The following is a 20,884-nucleotide window of genomic DNA, read 5'->3' as shown; positions in this document are numbered from 1 at the left end:
TTAGATAAGATGCTGTTAAGATACTATCACTATACAAGAGAATAAAAAGGTAGAAAATGTTGAATTCTTTACAGAGACGCACCAAATCAATAATTCCATAATTCAGGGGCAAGGTGCAATGCAGCTTTAGAAAGAGGTCAGACTTTTTTCACTAGACCAATCCTGTCTTGTTAATATGAATTCTATTTCTATTTTATCGTGATATTCTGTAATTAAACCTGTAATCCGACTGGGTGTGTTTGGCTGAGTTTTTTGACTGATGATGTAAGACAGGGAAATGTTGGAAGTCAGGTACAACCGATGTTGAATATATCATCCGTTTTGAATTTAAACTGAAAATGTTCCCAAGTTGCTATTATCGCAGCACAAGAGGGATGGCAAAAAGCATCTCAATGAACAATTTTACCATGAAAACCTTCAGAGAATAGTAATAAAAATTCATATTTGAGATTTACAGCTAAAATATTCACTAATATGCAGTATTTTTCTTTGTTTAACATCACATTCACTCAGCGATGAAATGTGAAAGCAGCATGCTGTGGGCTTGTTTTCATCATGTACTGAGCCTCTATAATACAGTGTTGAATGAAAGACCAGCGGAGCTCCGAGGTAAAGTGCCAGCGCCAGAGAGGAAATGAAAATGAGGGTGGTGACTATGGAAGTGTCAAGTGCTCCTCGTCAAACTCCCTGCACATACTATGAATATTTCACTGCTGAAACACAGCAGCCTTTCACCCCATGCTGCACCCCTGGAGACAGACAAAGACAAACAAAAGAAGACAAATAGACTCTGTAGCTACATACGGTATATAGATAACTATAGATGGGGAGTAAGATAAATGCATATCTATTTCCCCCAACTACTTCACTACGTGGATACCTGTCTCAGGCTTCATCTTTCAGCTCTAGAACTTGAGGCAGGGCTGACAGGAAGATAGCTGACAGCGCTGCCTTCCAGCACCAACAGGGGCTGTCTCAGAGCTCACCAACATCACAAAAGCAAGTAACGCCCTGAACAGTATTGCAGACTCCTCTCAAACACAGAATACATTCACTCATACAGATTATGTGCATGGAGATTACGTCCTATACATCCACACATCGAGACAAGTAATGCAAAGACTGTACAAGAAAAAGGGAACATGACTACATTCAAGGTACTAAAGAAATTTTGAGACAATGTTGATGATGTTGAAGTGACACGGTTATCAGTGCAAATAATAACTCATCACTACAAGAACTGTAAATCACAGTACACAATGCTGGCAATGTTTTCTTTTTGCATACACCGTCCTGCTGGTTTTGTTAGATAAAACCTCTTGAAACTATAGGGATGTATCATCAGGCCACAACTGAAATCTACAGTTGTGCTTCTTTTTTTTTTTTTTTTTTTTGTGTGTTTGTCCCACTTAGATCTTTCAGCTCATCAAACACATTTAAATATCAGACAAAGATAACGCAAATAAAAACAAAAATGCTGTTTCTAAATGAAGTTGTTTACGATTAAGTGGGAAACAAAAATCCAATCTTACATGGCCCTGTGTGAAAAAGTGATTTAAATATTTAAATTTGCTTTATGAGCTGAAACATTAAGTGTGACAAACATACAAAATACAGGAAATCAGGAAGTGGGCAAACAGTTTACACACTATCTATACTAACTACCTGTACTACTTCAGTTTGATATATTTGTTCTAATCAATGAACCCTAATCCTTGTGAGGACCATAAATATATTGATCAGATTTACAGATGTGCCAACCAGCAGCCTGAAACTGCCATATGTTTACCTACACCACAAACTGTCAGCTACTTTAGACAGTTTTTTTCTTTTTGTACATATTTGTACAGTACATGCTCATCAAACAACTTACCAATGTTTCTGGTAGAATCCATCACAAAAAGTACCACATTTAAGTGGGAACTGATATTGAGACAATATTACTAAGACAAACATGAATGATGTACATTAGTCTATGCCATAACCTGAAAATCCCAACCCAAATATAATCATGCTCCAGTAATTGAAAAACTCCTTCTTAACCGAAAGCAGTAAATGCAAAACAGATACTGAAACTGTTCAACTCAAGCAGTAAGTAACACATAACAAAACCTAATCCTATACTTCTTTGGGGACAATGTCCCAGTATTGAGGCAAAATATGCTTCCTTCTGCTGTGAATGCGATCTTCAAAAGTTGCCACAGTGCTACAATTAATTTCTAGCCACTGCCAGAGCACTTGAAATCCAATTTTCTCCTTGGGAAGCTTTGTTAATTCTTTGTTTAATATATATAATCAACTTCCTTTTATTTTTCCAAAGTTGTAAATGGCTTCTTCACTTCCAACACTTCATGAGCTATAAAAATGCACAGAAATGAACTTGTTTGTCCAGTGCATGTGTTGTACTAAATATTTGCTTTCATGCTGGCAGTTTCATGTCAAGTGCCATGCTATGATTTAATAATTGCTATGTAATCCTGATCGATACTGCCTCAACAAATGAGCTGAGGTTCAGAAGGACAGTAAAGGGTGAAGGAACATTCCAATCATAAATCAGACCAGAAGCACTTACTTTCACTGTGTATCCTATGGGCCATTATTGGTGGGTGTGCTCACACATCATAGTGGCAGGGGTCTTCCAGGCTAAAAAGGAATAAAAAAAAACAAAGGACTATTAAATCACAGTGTGAGACCAAGCTCCAAGCAACATACACACTTTAACACCGTGGTATAAGGACTGTGAAGCTAGGTTAGGACCCACAAAGAAGGATGGCGAGAGGAGAAGGAGAGAAAGGGAACGCGACATTGATTTTCACCCTCTGAAGTGCCACTTCATCATTCTGTGAGACACACTGTATCGATCCCCTGCCTTTAGTTTGTTTGTAATTTTGGAGGCTCAAAACTGTTCACAAAGATAGATCCTCTTATATGCCACTTGCCTCCAAGATGAAGAATGGAGGGATCAAAGGATGTGTGGGGATGACCTCATTTTACAAAGTGCTTCTCACTCACTTGGTTTTTGTGGCCCAAGAATTAAGGTGGTTACTGTTTCTACAGTACTCTTCCTTCCTTTTTCCCTCTAAAACATAATTTATATAGACATTACATATATATTTTTGCAATATTAGGAGTATTTTTATTTACACATTACATTGTATCAGTTTAAATCGCTGGGATACAAACATGTCATATTTTGGCGAAAATCAGTTTCAAATCCAAATTTGTGTGATTTCTGTTGATCTGATGTTTTTCTTTAAAGGGTTAGGGCTGGGATTACTGTCAGGGAGAATGAAATGAGCGCAGTACCTTCAGAATTATACAAAATGCTACTGTCTTTAAGAGGGACCTCTCTGACAGATCAGTTTTTGTAACTGCCTGAAAGCTTTAAAGGTGCTATGTGTATTTTATTTTGTAGCTTCAATCACTGCTAACTAATGAGCTACTTGTTAGCATGTCCCTGGGACCATCAGTTGAGCCTAATCTCTCTGCAAGGTAAGATAATGTGAGATTTTTAATGTAAAATGCACAAGTAATTTAATAGGCTCCTTTTCCACTGTTCTGAGTGAAAATTATATAACCTTTGAACACTTGCATTTGTCACTTAACAGCTTTTGTCCTGAGGCATGTTTGTAAAAAGTAAATTACAATTACAAATTACAATTAATGGTGTTTTATTCTTCTGTGGCATTAATATCTACAGTCAGGGTATAAAGGATGCAACTGTGAACCAATCAGACCTCAGAAATGTTTAATTCCATGGCAATATACTAAAACACAGTTTTATATATTTTAAAATGTAACAATCTCTACCCTTGTGATGTCTTGTAAGTCAGAAATTTGTGAGCTGTCCCTGTTAGGTTGTTATTATTTCTCCACCTGTTAGTACAAGTTGTTAGCAAGGTCTCCGTAGTCCGTTCCTGTTAGAAAGTTTGGATCTTTAACGGGTGCATTGCCATTATTTAGGGTCTTTTGACTTTACATATGTAAGGTGTCTAAAATTTACTTATGCTCTGGTTTGGAGATATAAAATTTAAACTGAACTGAACCAAATGATAAATAGAGGCTTGACTGTTTTTAGCTAAGGTATGTGGGATGGATTAAGCAAGCTTCAGTGCAAAAAATCATATTCTCATCGAGTGAGCAGAGAAGGATTTTACTCCCAACATTGTGCTGGCACAAAGCATATTTACTGCACCTTTCTACTGTGACCTCCATAGCTTCCAGAAAAACTCCTGAGAGACAACCACCCACATACAGTCCTACCTTAGCAACTCATCTGCACTTTATAATACCCCCAACCCACTGCCCTTTATTCAGAGCAACAGAACGATAGCACCTCAGAATACCTTCAGAAATACCAAGGGAATACTTGAAGGTTATCATTTTCAGGAAAATATCCTTTAGCGAGGGTTTCATGAGCAAAACAAATTAAAACACATACACCTACACATGCAAAAAAGACATGTTCCATGTCTTACATTGCTATTATTACTGTGATATTGTTACACACTGGTGTAACAAATACACAGATACACAAAACATATTTCTAGCAGTCAGCATGCTAGAACTTTTGTTTTATGGTAAGTGGATGTTGTCTAAATGTAGGCACAGGAATGCGCTTATTAGCAATATGCATTCAGCAGCCACTTTGTATACCTGCTCAACTGCTTGTTAATGCAATTGCCTAGTCTTGAAGGAGTTCCCAGAGATGCACTTGTTGGCCCTTTTGCCTTCACCCTGCAGCCCATCCAATCCCAAACCATCTCGATTGGGTTTAGGTCAGGTGACTGTGGAGGCCAGGCCATCTGGTGCTGCACTCCATCACTCTCCTTCTTGGTCAAACAGCCTTTACACAGCCTGGAGGTGTGTTTGGAGTCATTATTCTCTTGACAAATAAATGATGGTCCAACTAAACGCAAACTGGATGCGATGGCATGTTGCTGCAGAAGCTGTGGTAGCCATGCCGGCTCAGTGTGCCTTCAATTTTGAATAAATCCCCAACAGTGTCACCAGCAAAGCATCCCCACACCAACCCACATCCTGCTCCCTGCTTCACGGTGGGAACCATGAATGTTGAGACCATCCGTTCACCTTTTCTGCGTCACACAAAGACACAGCAGGTGGAACCAAAGATCTTAATTAGACTAATCAGACCAAAGAACAGATTTCCACTGGTCCAATGTTCATCCCTTGTGTTTCTTGGCCCAAACAAATCTCTTCTGATTATGCACTTTTGCACAACACAACCGATGGTTCCAACCCCTTTAAGAAGGCAAGAAATTCCACAAACACCCTAACAAGGCACACCTGTGAAATTAAAACCATTTCAGGCAACTACATCATGAAGCTAATTGAGAGAAAGCCAAGGGTTTGCAGTGCTGTCAAAAAAGCAAAGGGTGACTACGTTCAGGAATCTAAAATATAAGACATATTTAGTTATTATTAGAGTTATTTATTAATTTTTTCTTTGCTACATTATTCCATATATCTTACTTGATATATTTCACATCTTCAGTTTGTATCTACAATGTAGAAAGAAATACAAATAAAAAAGAGGAGATAGATAGTTATGAACACAACAGAACAGCCTTATGTGAAGAAAAATATCACAACCAGTTCTTTTAAAAAAAAGCTTTTAAAAGATCTCACCGGACCAGAATCAGTATTGTTAAACCTACATCATAACAACGAACTACATAACTAGAATTATATATTTGCAACCTTTTTAAAAGTTAAATCTGCCTGCTTTCATCCTTATGTGCACACATTCAGTTATAGATGGGTGTGTGCATGGTGATTGGTTGCAAAAATTAGCTGCAGATTCTTGAGATTAAGTAGCACATGCTTTAGAGGTACTGTTTAAACAGAAGAAAACCAGTCCATCTGGTGAGTTCTTTTGTGCAGCATTCTCTTTTCTGTATTTCTAGAGGCAGCATTTTCCTTGCGACTGAATCAACATACTGTCTCAAATTATAAACTGTGATGTCGGATCTTATGGGGGCTATCTTGCATTTTTGGAGCAAGAGCCCACTCACTTACCTGCTGGATGTGACTGCGACACACCCAGCTTTTTAATGATTGACTGCTGATAGTTTTATGCAATTGACAGCTTCTTAAATCATGACAAATATAACATTGACACTAGATTTAAAAACACAAAAATCTTAACATACTATAGTTTATACAGCATTAAAATCATTCCGAAGCTCTTACAGTTAATGTGTTAAGCTACATGTCTGTGAAGGTTCTCAGTCATCCAGGTCATCGTAGTCAAAGGAGCTTGCAAAGAAAAGCGTCTGGACTTCTTTAAGTTGCTTGAAGACGTTTCACCTCTCATCCGAGAAGCTTCTTCAGTTCTAAGGTCAAATGGTGGAGAGTCCCAGATATAAACCTAGTGGGAGTAACCCCCCACAGAGGGACAAAAGGACCCCCTGATGATCCTCTAATCGCCTGAGCCAAGGTGTGAAACTGGGTGTGGGTCCCAATCAGCCAGAGTTTCGGGTGTGTGCAAAAAAAAGCGTCTGGACTGACCTCAGGAATTCGCATGATAAGGTGGGGCCAGGTTTCACAATGAACACACCCGAAACTCTGGCTGATTGGGACCCACACCCAGTTTCACACCTTGGCTCAGGCGATTAGAGGATCATCAGGGGGTCCTTTTGTCCCTCTGTGGGGGGTTACTCCCACTAGGTTTATATCTGGGACTCTCCACCATTTGACCTTAGAACTGAAGAAGCTTCTTGGATGAGAGGTGAAACGTCTTCAAGCAACTTAAAGAAGTCCAGACGCTTTTCTTTGCAAGCTCCTTTGTGTTAAGCTACAGTTAAGCTAGCAGTTAGCACATGCACTGTGTAAGAAAACATTTGTTAGTTTAGTTTAGTTAATAGTTTAATTACTTATATAGCACATTTAATTACAACAGGAGCGTTGACCAAAGTGCTGTACAAGAATACAACCTGAAGAATTTTTTTTTGTACATTAATTTAAAAGATCTGAATCTGAAAAAATGTAATCTGAGACTGAATAGATTTTTTTAAAAATAATAATAATGAAAAAAAGATTACTGAAAATTTTTAAATAAAGTCTACTCAGAGAAATAGATAAAAGAACCATTGGGTTTTCAGTTAATACAAATATTCAAAACGTTTGATTTTATTTTAAATCCAACTCTTTCTTTTAAAAAGTTCACTCGAAAAATGTGACTTTTGCTTTCAGTTTACATATTTTTGATTTCAAATTTTTCTTTTAACTACACAAACATTATGGCCCTGATTTAACTCCATAAAACTCCAAAACATGTACAAACTCCAAAGCACATGCAAACTCCAAAACACATGCAAATTCCAAAACACATGCAAACTCCAAAACACTTGCAAACTAAAAAACACATGCAAACTCCAAAACACGTACAAACTCCAAAACACTTGCAAAATCCAAAACACTTGCAAACTAAAAAACACATGCAAACTCCAAAACATGTACAAACTCCAAAACACTTGCAAACTCCAAAACACTTGCAAACTCAAAAACACATGCAAATTCCAAAACACAACAGAAGTGCCCCAGGACGCTAGAGGCAGTGTTGAGCTTTTGTTACCTAGTAACTACACAAGCCAGGAAGTACCAATGACCGGATTTGGGGTTTGCAGCCTTAAAGGCCGCATTTTAAGGCCGATTACGTCACAGCCACAAGAGAAGGCTTTCCCAATTCAAAGGCTGCTCGAAATGCGGCCCTCAAATGCGTCCTTAATTTCCCTGAATTTTAAGGATGGGTCAGTGTAGCCTTCATGGCCCAACATATCCCAGACTTCATAGTGCGGTGGTGGTGTGGATAATTTTGCCGAAAAAAAAACGGTGGAAGCGGAGCGGAAGAAGAGTAAACTTTCAGAAGTAAGTACTGAATATTATGTCACTTATTTATGCGCAAATATTTTTTTAATGAAGAACATTAAACCATTCTTGTTGGCCACATGTCGGGAAAGTTATGTGACATTAGCGATGTCTGTACTTTCAGAATTAACTTGGTTTTAAAGCCTTTACTTCAAAAAATATATATATAGTCGACCTTAATCTTACAGAGATTGTGATGATTTTGTGGATAATTAAAGTCAGTCATATATCCATAAACACAACAAGCTGAAAGTCAGTGATGCTGCTCGGTTTGCAGTCCTGAATATCACGGCACAAGCAGGATCCACTGCACTGTTAATGTTAGCTATGTTATATTGCTGCCTCTGTTCGGTGGTGTCGAGCCAAACAGACTTTAACGTGTGTTTGAACGAGCTGACGGTTCACTCGTTAAGCTGAAAGAAAGATGCTTTAATCACAGGGGTCACACATGTGTCCACTGTACCATCTGGGAACTCTTCTTGTTTCTTAATAACACAAACACTAAATCCTCCTTCTTTTGTGCTGTTTTGTAGCAGTGTGTACACCTGAGACTGTCACCTGTCTGTCTGTCCTGCACTCGCTCTCTTTTTCTTTCTCTCTGATTGTGGAATAAAAGTATGAACATGTGCTTATAAGTTACACTTGTGTTTGAATCCTGCAGCTTATCACACATTTGATTTCCATGTGTGACACCTGCAAGTGTCCAGAGTGAGGACAGACTGAGGGACACACTGCTGCACATCATCTGTGAGGCTTTGCACCCCTGATGATCCACCAGGACAAACTCAACAGTGTGTGAGGAAGAGGAGGAGGAAGAGCCAGCAGCAGCTGACAGATGGAGAGAATAGACAGACTGTTCCCTGTTTGTGAAGGACTGCTAGAAAAGTTTAAAATAACTAATTGTCTGTCCTGAATCAGTCTTATTAGGTAATGTTCAAATAATTTGATCATCCCAGTGTTTTCAGTGTGGGAGAAAGTACTCAGGGCCTTCAAGTTACACACTATGAAAGGCAGCAACAAGTGTAATGTTTAGAAACCTAAAGTATGTATCAGCAGCAGAATGGAGCTAAAAATAAATGTTTGTTTCAGTTCTATGAAGCTTTGAGTATTTTGGATTAGTAGTACTGCTGTGTTTGTTGCATCATATTGCTGTAATTGTTTATATGCTTTATATATTCTGAGGTAAGTTGATCTATAGTGTTACATCATATTCTATAAGGATGTTATGTGTTTGTATACTTTCTGCCCAGTTTGACCCATTTAGCAGAAGCCAGCCTGTTTAAGGCTCTGATATCTATTCTGTATGACTTAAAGCAGTTATGACATGGTCTGATTTTCTCACCCAATAAAGGAATATTTCATATATCAGTCTACTCTTCATTTTATCAGAAACAGTTATCACAGCTTGTACATTTTCTTTTAATAAATATATGTAAGCAATGAGCCAAATTTAGTAATGCCAACATACTGAAGGAACAACATTTGTCTCTTATATATGATACACCTATATATGCACTGTCAAAGATACTTGTCTTTGAGTGAAGATTTAAGGTGATAAGACATATAAATAACTGCAACTTGAATCTGTACTGAAGCTCAGTATTTGACACAGAGTTCATGTTCACTGCTGTAATAGCTAATAATGATTAATATAATAACTATAATATTGGCCATATTATATTTACATTACCAAAGTGATATGACTTTAGTCTCATGAACAACATTAGCTAATTGTTATTTACTAACTAATCTTGAAATAACTGTTCAGTACAGAAATGAAGCCCAAAAATCATGTTTTACTGTCCTGTGGTCTCAGCCTCAGATACTTATCAAATCACACAAAGCTCTTGTAGAAACAAACAAACAAATGAACAAAATATGTTCTCCCTCATTTCTGTCAAACCAAGTTGTATGACATGTTTCCAGCGGTTAGTATCATGGTTGCTAGGCAACCTGGGAAGCGCGACGGAGACTAGACCGTTCCATACAGACAAACTTGCCGTTTATTTTGCAATTCGAGCTCAACACTGCCCCTAGCGTCCTGGAGCACTTCCGTTGTGTTTTGGAATTTGCATGTGTTTTTGAGTTTGCAAGTGTTTTTGAGTTTGCAAGTGTTTTGGATTTTGCAAGTGTTTTGGATTTTGTACGTGTTTTGGAGTTTGCATGTGTTTTTGAGTTTGCAAGTGTTTTGGATTTTGCAAGTGTTTTGGAGTTTGTACGTGTTTTGGAGTTTGCATGTGTTTTTTAGTTTGCAAGTGTTTTGACTTTGCATGTGTTTTGGAATTTGCATGTGTTTTGGAGTTTGCATGTGCTTTGGAGTTTGCAAGTGTTTTGGAGTTTGTACGTGCTTTGTCTCTAGGGGCCACCGTAGGAATAAATGCCCTTTTACATGCCAACCCAGCGTTTTCCTTCATCACCACGAAGGAAAACAGTCTGTGGTCGTCAGAGTTTGGTGATTTTTGTGTCACAGGTCTACGTGTTTAATACAGGGACTTCCACAGCCTTTTCAACAGCGCTGCGGACCGCGGGGTGGGGGCGGGCAGTGTTTTGGAAATGACAGTCTTCATTACAAAGCTTTCTTCGTTATGAATTAGCATACATGTTTTTATTGAACATTTGAGGAACCAGCAAAAAAAACAGAAACTCTTGTAGAGGACATAAAGTCAGAGATAGAAAAGACAAGGAGCAGGTGCATCTAGTACAGGTAGAGCTGCTGCAAAAACCCACAGAGCTCAGCAGCCAGCGCAACAAATTCTGGATCCTTTGCTTTTAGTTAGCAGTTAGCATTAGCAGCACATCCTGCGTCCAATGTGAAAGGACTTTTATGCTGTGCACTGTGACTCACAGCAATGGTCCTGGGTCAGCCCTGACTTTGTGTTAAACTAATCCTAAAGTAATAATGGTATTTCTAACCACTGATATACCACAACTTTTTCCTTTCAACAGCTACTGAAAGTTAGGGGACCTAGCTGCTATCGGATATTTATATCCGATTGTTCAGTCTGACGTCACTAGCCGTGTCTGGGTCTAAACTCCGCTGCAGGTCCATATATCAAACGATCACTATGGCATTACTGAGAGTTGAAAAACTATCTAAAGTCTTTCATCTTTAATAAAATGATCAGCGTTCTGCTCTACCAGGTGTAACAATTGAGTTTAACATCCAGGCATCCATGAAAACGGAATTTATGACATTTAACGGAGTTAGAAGTTAGCAGGAAGTTAGCTCGCTAGCTTCTATCTAAATACAACATAGCATGTCCTGACTGCGGGGTTTTGGAAACAAATTAAAACGTACAGCTCTGCTATCACTTCCAGCATAAATTAAGACAGAAAACTAAACAGCAGTGACGTTTGTAGGGTTACTGAAGTTGGGCTAGCTGGTATATAATGATGTGCTACGTGACCGCTAGCGACACAGCTATGTTAGCATAATATAAACAAGCTAACTTTTTTTCCACTCGATAAAAGTTAACGTGAGTGTTCTCGGTGGTCAGGAACAAATGTAATCGCATGGCAGGATGCTGTAAAAGGACCAAACTTCAGCCAGGAGAACAACTGAGATAATCCATCCACAATACGAGGTTAGTCATTCATATACTGCTGCATGGGCTGGGCTGTAGCTACATCCTAAGGTTTTAAAAACTGAGCTTAAATAAATGATTAGTGGTAATAAAAGCCGAGGGAGGTCAACAGTGATCACTGACTGTTTTAGGAGCTTTTTGAGATCAAATAGAAGAAAATACATAGCATTAAACATGTTAACAACACAAAAGCCATATTAAACGCAGACTACTTTAGACCCGGAAGTAGGATTCGTCGCGTCATCACTGAACAACCAGATAGAGATCCTCCAGCTTTCAACTGTATCACCCTTCAAGGAAAAAAAGGGCCCCTCTGACAGCCAAACCCATCTGTTCTCTGATTGGATTGTTACATTTGTGATTGACATGACATTGACCAATCAGATGAAAGGAAGAAAAATAGGGTCAAAATCCATACTTGTAACTTGCAGGGGTTTTTTTTCTAAGTCCACACACAAATCTTTTTTATGCACACACAAATCTTTTTTACACATACAAATCTTTTTTACGCACACACAAATCTTTTTTACGCACACACAAATCTTTTTTACGCACACACAAATCTTTTTTACACATACAAATCTTTTTTACGCATACACAAATTCTTTTTACACATACAAATCTTTTTTACACATACAAATCTTTTTTACAAGTACAAAATATTTATGACCACATTTTGAGCCCATAGGAAAAGTTCAGTAAAACAACTGGACTCACCGACTCTCTGCCAAGTTTCCGTTAAAAGCATTAGATCCAGTTCCCGATCGGTAAAGAAGTCCTTAAGAATAAAAGTTTTATTTGCTAGCGATCGTGCATTAACAAGACTTAATCTCAGTGGTACAGGTGGCTCAGCGGCCGATGTGGGTGCCCGACCTATCGGCCGTAGATTCTGAGGGTTTACTCCACCTGAGCGAAGACGGGGGGGACGCTGGCGCGGGGTTATTGTCGTAAGCCCGTCAACAGGTGTCAGGCAGGTGTAAGCCGTGTCCAGAGAGTGCCAGTAGTTGACGCGGTCAAATCCAGTCGGGATAGGGTGAGGTATTTTTCGAAATCGTGTCCAGGTAGCCTTCATTCTCACCAATAAGCCACTGCGTTTCCCACGGCGTCTACGGCGCCCTCTCAGTTGAGGTAGCGCCGGAACGCAACGGCTACAAGCTGGAACTCCTGACAGGAGTGGTGGGGAGACGGTTCCCTGATATCCACGATTGCAATAAAGAGTTTTTAACTGAGAGGATCTAATAGCCAGCAGCATTTGACGATCATATACAAACAGAGAGTTAGCATGTTTTAAAACAAAGTAAAAATAAAACACTAGTACAAACAGAATCAGACAGCAAGCCGTACACACTGGCGCCATCTACACTAGTGTGTAGACTAGTCAGCAAGTCTACACACTTGTGTTTCTCTCATCACTGGTACCTTGATGAGGCCCAGAGTTATTGTAAATATTAGAATTATCTGGAAATGAAATGTTGATTTCTGAGATTTTAATATTAGACTGAGGATGATGTAAACAGTTTTACATCCATTACTCACAGAGCACTCTATATCCTGGTAACATATAAAAACAGAAAATAGAAAACTTTAAATAAAATGTTACATTTAAAAGCACATCCGTCAAAGGTTTCAAAGAAGTGTAATTTGTTCTTTCCATTTAACCCTTGTGTGGTGTTCATATTTTTGTTACTCAACCAGTGTTCTTGGGTCTGGTGGACCCGCTAGAGTTTTGGCTTTTCAAATTAACACTATCAAACAATTATATGTTAAATCACTCAAGAGATGTTTACTTCATCCCAATTACAAGCCATATGAACAGCAAACATGGTTTTTCCCTTTACCTTTGTTAGATCACATTTATGAATTAATGTGCTTCTCGTTTTTTTTTTTTATAAAATGTTATTAAAAAAATAAATCAGTTATAATCAAGTGGAGTGAGTGGAAAGACAACACATTTACACGTGAAGCAATATGTTTCACAACTAAATGGGATCAGCTGCTCATCAATGGTGACATTAGGCCCAGAGTTGTAAAACAGGGGGAGGTGGTGCACACACTTATCCAACACTGTCCTGATGGCAGCAAGCTTGTCTCTCTGCCGTCGAGCTGGTCTGTCGTCTCGGTTATCAAAATGGATAATCCTGGAAATTTTGTGGAAGTTTTCCAGAGACATTGATGCACGGAAAGTTTCTTGCCGGTTTCTGCATCCCACAGGGATTCTGTGGATTCCCCTTTGGACCTGAAAACTCCTGCGAGGATAAGAACCCCAAAGTAGGCCTTTGGGATTCTTAGATGGATTTGGTCCATCTCCTTCCACCTCTCTCCAAAAACACATCTTCCTTCTAGATTACTGCAATCCAGAATCATTTTCTGGATGGAATCTGGGATGAAAAGCTCAAATGAAGACTTGATGTCCTGCACATGAGTAACTGTCAGCCGTGTTGGCCCTGGCTTATCACAGTAGCAGCTCTGCAGGGTGGCTCATTTCTTGGGCAAGAAGACCATTCAATTTCACCAGTTATTGACATCCATATTTCTTCACTTGCTGTCTGGTGGGCTTGTTCTGGTCCTGGAGCTGGCTGCAGATGCGGTACTCGTCTTCGTTTTGTTACTAAATGGTGCTCAACCTCATCCTCTTCTTCAAAGTCACTGTCAGACTCTGAATTTTCAGAAATGTGAAATATTCTGAAACCTCTTTGTCAACATCATCATCCGAAGCACCTCTCTCTTCCAAAAATCAATTGGATGGCCCTCGCAGCAGATAATCTTTTGCCATCTTGATCAGTTGTGATAAAGAACCACACTGGCAAAGTCTTATTTATAGTATTATGCCCCTAATTTGCAGGTGGGACAGGGTATGAGAAAATAAAATTTGGATCCCTAAAGAAAGAGGGTAAAATGTGCGGGAATGTAAGAGCAGACGGTGTTGATAGTTGAATTTTCAACAATGTTGCAACTTTGTGCGGAGCAGGAGGAGAAGAAAACACTATCAGCAGCACCAGAAAGGAGGAAGACAGAGTGTGGGAACACAGGACCTTCACTTTCAACACTTTTATTAGACCTGGGTCCAGTGGACCCGAACACCTTGTATGTAATGTAAATGCGTGGGGGAAGGTACAGTATGAGGTCATTGAAAATTAGTTCGGATTTATGTTCTATACAGAAAATAAGCCAAAGCCAATGAATTTCAGGTTGAAAAAATAATTAATTGTTTAATTTTTCTTTTGAAAAAAACTGAAAACAGGTCTCACAGACCCGAACACCATACAAGGGTTAACAACAGGACCCAGAGTCCAGATTATTATTAACAGCTACACCCTGGGGGGAAAAATGAGTGAGGTAGACCATCGGCACCAAACCGAGCATGGATTCCTGGATTGAGAGGTTTGCAGAAATGCCCTCCCTTTTTTTTCCATCATAGACTTCCTGTACTAAATGATCTGTTGACCCAGTGAGGCAGATATCGTGTCAGAAAAATCAGGAGAACTGAAACTCATTGCAGGTACCAAGCAGGACTCAAAGTAAAATCTTCTTTTTTAGAGCCCCAGCGTAGGCTCAGTTGAGAAGAAGGACAAATCGCATTATGAACAGTGTGGTAGCAACCTTTCATTTGTGTAATGCTAGAAGTACTGAACATTGTTACATCATCACAGAGGCTCTGGAGTTTTGCCAAATTATGTTGTTCCCTCCTGCAGAAAATAGTAGATTTAAAATATCTATTATACTCCCTGGTTACTTTGGCATGAATGCTTCTTAATTACTTTATGGTAAATAACACACTATTAGCAAAACACAGTGTGAAATAATTTCATATTAAAGCTTTTTGGCACATACACATGAAGAATTTTTTTACCCTATACTTTTTACCTCTTGTTTTATTTATTTATTTGTTTATGCTGTCAAAAAAAAAAATCTACATATCATTTTATGTATTGCCAGTTTCACCCACAGTACATAATATGTTAGCTTAGTATATGTACTATTTTTTTAAATCAATTAACTATGGAGTTACTGCAAATTTACACCAATATTACAACAAATAAATGTATTTAGTACTTTTGTCTCTTGTCACTGGGTGGTACTCAGGTCTGAATCTGAGAGGAGCTCCTACAATCAGAAAGAGAAAACCATCACAAACTGTAGAACATCTCACAGACTTCAGGTTCTGTAGCTCTGCGCTTCCTTTTTTTCAGTCTGCAGTTCTACTGACATGCTCACACAGCTGTTTTTAGATATGTAATAATATTCTTCTGGACAGCAGCTGAAAAAAAGTCCAGCCTGTTGCTCTTGCAGTGTAATACTACTAATAAAAATACAGTAACAGTAGCGTAAGCCAGTGACTGTGTAGGCCTGCAGATTTTTCTCTGCTTCACATATAAATCAATGCAGTGCCTCATCTTTGGCTGCCTGCTACAGGTCTGAACATCCTTCAGTATATTGTAGTCAGATATACAACGTTAATATCTAAACTACATCACTGACTTTAATTAACATTTAAGCACATCAGAGATTTCTTTGGGGCGATCGTGGCTCAAGAGTTGGGCGTTCGCCTTGTAATCGGAAGGTTGCCGGTTCGAGCCCCGGCTTGGACAGTCTCGGTCGTTGTGTCCTTGGGCAAGACACTTCACCCGTTGCCTACTGGTGGTGGTCAGAGGGCCCGGTGGCGCCAGTGTCCGGCAGCCTCGCCTCTGTCAGTGCGCCCCAGGGTGGCTGTGGCTACAATGTAGCTTGCCATCACCAGTGTGTGAATGGGTGGATGACTGGATATGTAAAGCGCTTTGGGGTCCTTAGGGACTAGTAAAGCGCTATATAAATACAGGCCATTTACCATTCTTTAGTCAAGGTAAATTCATTAATGTAGACAGATTAGCTTCCAAACATCAGCTTCCTCCCAATAGCTGACTGGTCATCTTAGCTAACTAGCCAATAATGTTAATTACTGATTAGGCTAGATATCACACATTTACCTAATGAAAAACTGTGACGATCCCTTAAATCCCTTATATTGATTTGTCCGGTTTAGTGCGGAATACCTCAGTCTGTCAGTTTGAAGCCCACAGTGGTGGTTATGGAAAGTAAACACTGGACCTCCTTTCAGTGGCCCTACTCTATCTGCAATTCCTGAACAGGGATATGCAAGTTTCTCCGTAACTGCAACTGCTAATCAAAGCTGTCATCATGACATTTCACAGCATAATGTTAACAATTAAAATCAAATCAGAAAAAGTGACCCAGTTAACCCAAATCAGCATGATGAGCACAATTAACAATGGCAGAAAGCATCTTTGGGAAACCTTCTTTTCTTTTAAGTTGATCCAAGTCTCATCCACTAGCATGGAGATAGCGGGTTTACGACCTATACTGCACCCAAACACCAGGGGGCGACATTTTGGCTTCACTTTGGGGCTGCCGTTGGGCAGTCCATGTTTTCTGCAGTCATGTAAGGATAAGTGTCACTTTCACATATCTCTGAGAGGCCATGCACATACTGACAGGAACACGGCTTAAAGAATTTCACTGTAACAAGCACTCATCTTCACAGTTACTAGCAGTACAATGACTGACAGCATCAACATTCTGGATGGAGGTCATCTATGTGAACAGAGCACTGCATCCTCCAGATGCTCTTGCCATATTTGTTGCCTACAGGCAGTCAAGTATTTCTTCATTTCCTTACTCCCCAGGTTTTTAAAATGTCATTTATGTCTAATGGCCGTGCTCATTAGCTGCATCTGAAAAACACACTCTGGTCATTACTAGCAACATTTGCAGTCAGGCTTCAAGCCGAATTCTCTTTTTTGAGTCATCCGTCACAGCCCTGTTCCTTGGCAGTTGGCACTAGAAATGACGCAAAGCACAAATCTTCTAATTATCTGCAGCTATCTTTATATGCTTACATTGGTAGTGAATGTGTTTTGACAAGGCTGTTTTATCAGTGTAGCGAGAAACCCAATCTGGAACAACATCCATCATGTTAAGGCTGCCAAGGCCACTTGAGGGACTACACAGGCAGTAGTGCGCTACGAATTGCACTTTACCTTGGCATGATCCCCTTGTGGGGAGAGAAAGAGAGGCATGTGCGCTGTGATGGAGACAATAGCAACTATCTTTCATTATTTACTTGTCCAACTGTCAGATATGGACAAATATTACAAACAAAAAACAAACAAAAACGTTGGCATGCTGGTGAAGATTGCCCAACGACAACTCCTCAAAGTCAGGAAGATAAAAAGTTTCTGCAGCAACCAAGACATCCACTTTTGTCATTGTCAGAATCAACAGAAACCTGGCTTGGTATTTCTACGTTAACGGTGTAAAATAAATAAGTGCTTTGGAATCACACAGTGGCAGACTTTTTAGATTCTGCATATTTCTTTAGAGGAGCGTTGTGTGGGTGTGCAACAGCCTGTCCAAGTGAGAAATAGAGAAAGAGGGAAAGTGGGTGGGGGAGCATGCTGGCTATCCTTTGTCAACTGCTCAGTGCCATTTAATGGCCTGTAAACCCCTTTGCTGGAGAAAGAACAGGCAATTAGCATACTGAGTGGATTACAAGATTGCTCTGACTGCTGGATTAATGTGTGCACTTAATCTTCTCTTTGCTAAGCGATTCTTGGATATACAGCTATTCAAGGGAAATGAATTTACCCACCTTCCAAAATACATGAAAAGGAATTTCTTCCATGATGACATCAAAATTGTTATAGTACAGCTACTTAATGCACTGTTGGACTGAACTGACCAAGATTTCTTTTTATCTATTTATGTCACATCAGATGGGAATCAAAGTGGCCCAAGTGCCCCTCTAGGCTAAGTACTCATCAAGTGCTCTTTGTTTGAGTCCAAGTGCCACTACCAATGTCAAGTTTCCCCTATGTGCCAGTTCCAAGTGGGCCACCTTGACTGACATAAAGACCTCAGTCAACATCATAAAATCAGCTTCCTTTAGAAAACAAAACATTAAACACATCAGACTGTCCAACAGCAATACCGTACCATGTAGCTAACGATTCTGGATTTTCTTTAGAGCATTGTCTCCAAATCTAATATAGCTTGAAGTACTAAACATTTCCCTGCCTTTTAGGTACATACTGTTCTAATATTACTTCAAAGCCCCTTATACAGACTCCACTCACCACTGTGTACTAAATGATGTTTTGATACACCATAAACTTACTTAATCCCTTTTTATACAGAGGTTTTGGCATAACGGCATTCAGATGAGCTCTTCATGAGGCCTTAGCTTGTCCAGACTAACCCACACCAAGCCAGTGTAATTCCTCTCCAGTGGGCGATTTTTCATATGATGTGGAATATAGGGGGCATAACACCTTACACAACAGCAATGGCAGTCTGAGATGCCAGCTCTTCCACTTACACAAATGTCCATATCTCCGCAGTCGGCTTAAAGGTCCCGCAACAAAGACCCCATTCTTCTTTTGTATCTTTACATATAAAAAGTGTGAGGCAGAAAAACGGGACAATATTACAGCCTCAAACAGAGGCTTTACACGCCTACATAACTCTGTGTCCTTGAAGGTAAACATTTTCTGAGTCCATCCCGCACAGCACACCATCTCCTTGATTGCTATACACTGGCTATTGTTGCGCTATATGATAAATACAAGGCTGTACTCCATATCACCTCAAACTTTGTCTGCGTTTCCTGACTGTGCCATCATACTTGAGACACTTTGTCTATTTGCTGGGTTTGATATGATCTTTAATCTATGGCTTACCACCTCACATTAGAATCTTTTACCCTGGAGCGGCGCCCAGAAGGAAAAGTACAGCTAACACTCAGACCCAAGGCAGGGCGTCATAAAATGGTAAAATGTACACACTGTGGCAGATAATGTCAGAATCATATATTCATTCATTCATTCATTCATTTATTCACAAGAAGCATTTTGTTGAAAAAAATACTAAAAATACTATTTTGCTGGAGGTAAGCATATACCGGTGGGGGGCAGCACAGTGGCATGGTTAGCACTGTTGCCTCACAGCAAGAAGGTCCTTAGTTTGACTCCAACATCTGGCCAGGGCCTTTCTGTGTGAAGTTTGCATGTGTTCCCCGTGTTTGTGTTGGTTCTCTCCGGGTACTCTGGCTTCCTCCCACAGTCCAAAGAGGTGAATTGGCCACAGGTGTTAATGTGAGTGCGAATGGTTGCCTGTCTCCCTGTGTTAGCCATGCGATAGACTGGAAACCTCTCCAGGGTGTACTCTTTCTTTCTCCTATGACAGTTGGGATTGGCTTCAGCCCCCCTGCAACCCTGATAAGGGTAAGCAGAAAAAAGTGGGTGGGTGATAACCATATACCAATGGACCATCATGTTGTTGAGAGTTAAAAATCAAAACAAAAAGCTTGTTTGCCTCACAATATTTTTTAAGAAAGTGGGTGCAGTAGCAATAGCACAATTTATTGTTCCCTTCCTCTTAATATCAACACAAATTACCGTCTTCACAGCCAATCCCTGCCTCCATCCTTGCAGATAAAAGGCTTTTAGGATGCACCCGTTCAAAAAACTCAAGTGCTGATTCACTGCATTGTATCAAAAGGGAACAGATGGCTGTGGTGCAGTATACAGTACCTTCACTGTCAATTGAGACGAGTGCTCAGTGTTCCAGCAGCTAGACTGACACGTCATGAGCTACATTAGGATTTTACATCTTGCTTTCACTCCTCAGACATTTTTTTTGGGAATACAAAGCTGTAGAAAAAGAGCAAGGACAACAAGCAGAATGAAAAAGAAGGCCTGGATCCCTGGACACATTAAGAATGCGTTTTCTCCTTCGAAATCAATAATGTCTCATTGCCTTGAAGATCGCCAGGAATGCCATCGCTTCCAATTTATTCATTCATTCTTCTCAATAGCACACTGTGGTGATCCCCTGTTTTCCATCCCATCAGCCCTCCTTCTCTTTCCCAGTCCATCTCGTGGGAGGTTCCTTTAAGTTGTTAAGATCTCTTCTCTGTCCCTTTAACAATGGTATTTGTCTGAAAATAAGTACACACGGTCAGCCCCGGCAGTCTGCAACTAGACCTGGGCGATATAAGATTTTTTCATATCATGATATGTTGTTTTTTTTTCATTTCAGGCGATAACGATATCTATCACGATAAGCCAAATAACTATATTTGTAAGATTTAAATGTGCCGTTGCTCACAAGTAAAATGTGAAATAATCAGCTTGTTTTGATTTAAATATTTATTTCCCATAATAAGTTTGCAATATTTGCCTTTATTTATCTGAAAAAGTCTCCTGTTCCTTAAGTACATCTACCCTGTTGAACTACACAAAAGGCAGCCGCTAAAGCGTTTAAGTTTCAAAATAGAACAAACGAAACAGACTAAATTGTCAATTCCACTTAGAAACAAAATATTAATTCTAAAAATAAATCTTAGTTTGTTTTAC

At 39.6% G+C, this 20,884-nt stretch overlaps 2 protein-coding genes across 8 annotated transcripts in view; both read right to left on the bottom strand.

Annotated features, from left to right (window-relative positions):
• LOC309709549 (uncharacterized protein) overlaps window positions 1-20,884 on the bottom strand; it is a 144,863-nt gene that overhangs the window by 51,677 nt on the left and 72,302 nt on the right. The window lies entirely within an intron of this gene.
• The window catches only part of mgat4c (mgat4 family member C), a 125,760-nt gene that overhangs the window by 70,284 nt on the left and 34,592 nt on the right, over window positions 1-20,884 (bottom strand). For 5 of the 7 annotated variants that reach the window (XM_082538216.1, XM_082538222.1, XM_082538217.1 and 2 more), the window contains one exon: window positions 2,573-2,643. The gene's annotated coding sequence lies outside the window, so the exon portion shown is untranslated. Of the gene's footprint in view, window positions 1-2,572; window positions 2,644-10,735; window positions 11,201-12,191; window positions 12,628-20,884 lie in introns of those variants that run through there. The other 2 variants (XM_082538221.1, XM_082538218.1) reach the window with 2 other exon arrangements.

This window comes from Aulonocara stuartgranti, assembly GCF_965226115.1.
Source record: "Aulonocara stuartgranti genome assembly, chromosome: 7".
NCBI lineage: Eukaryota > Metazoa > Chordata > Actinopteri > Cichliformes > Cichlidae > Aulonocara > Aulonocara stuartgranti.
This window is presented reverse-complemented; position numbering and strand designations above follow the sequence as displayed.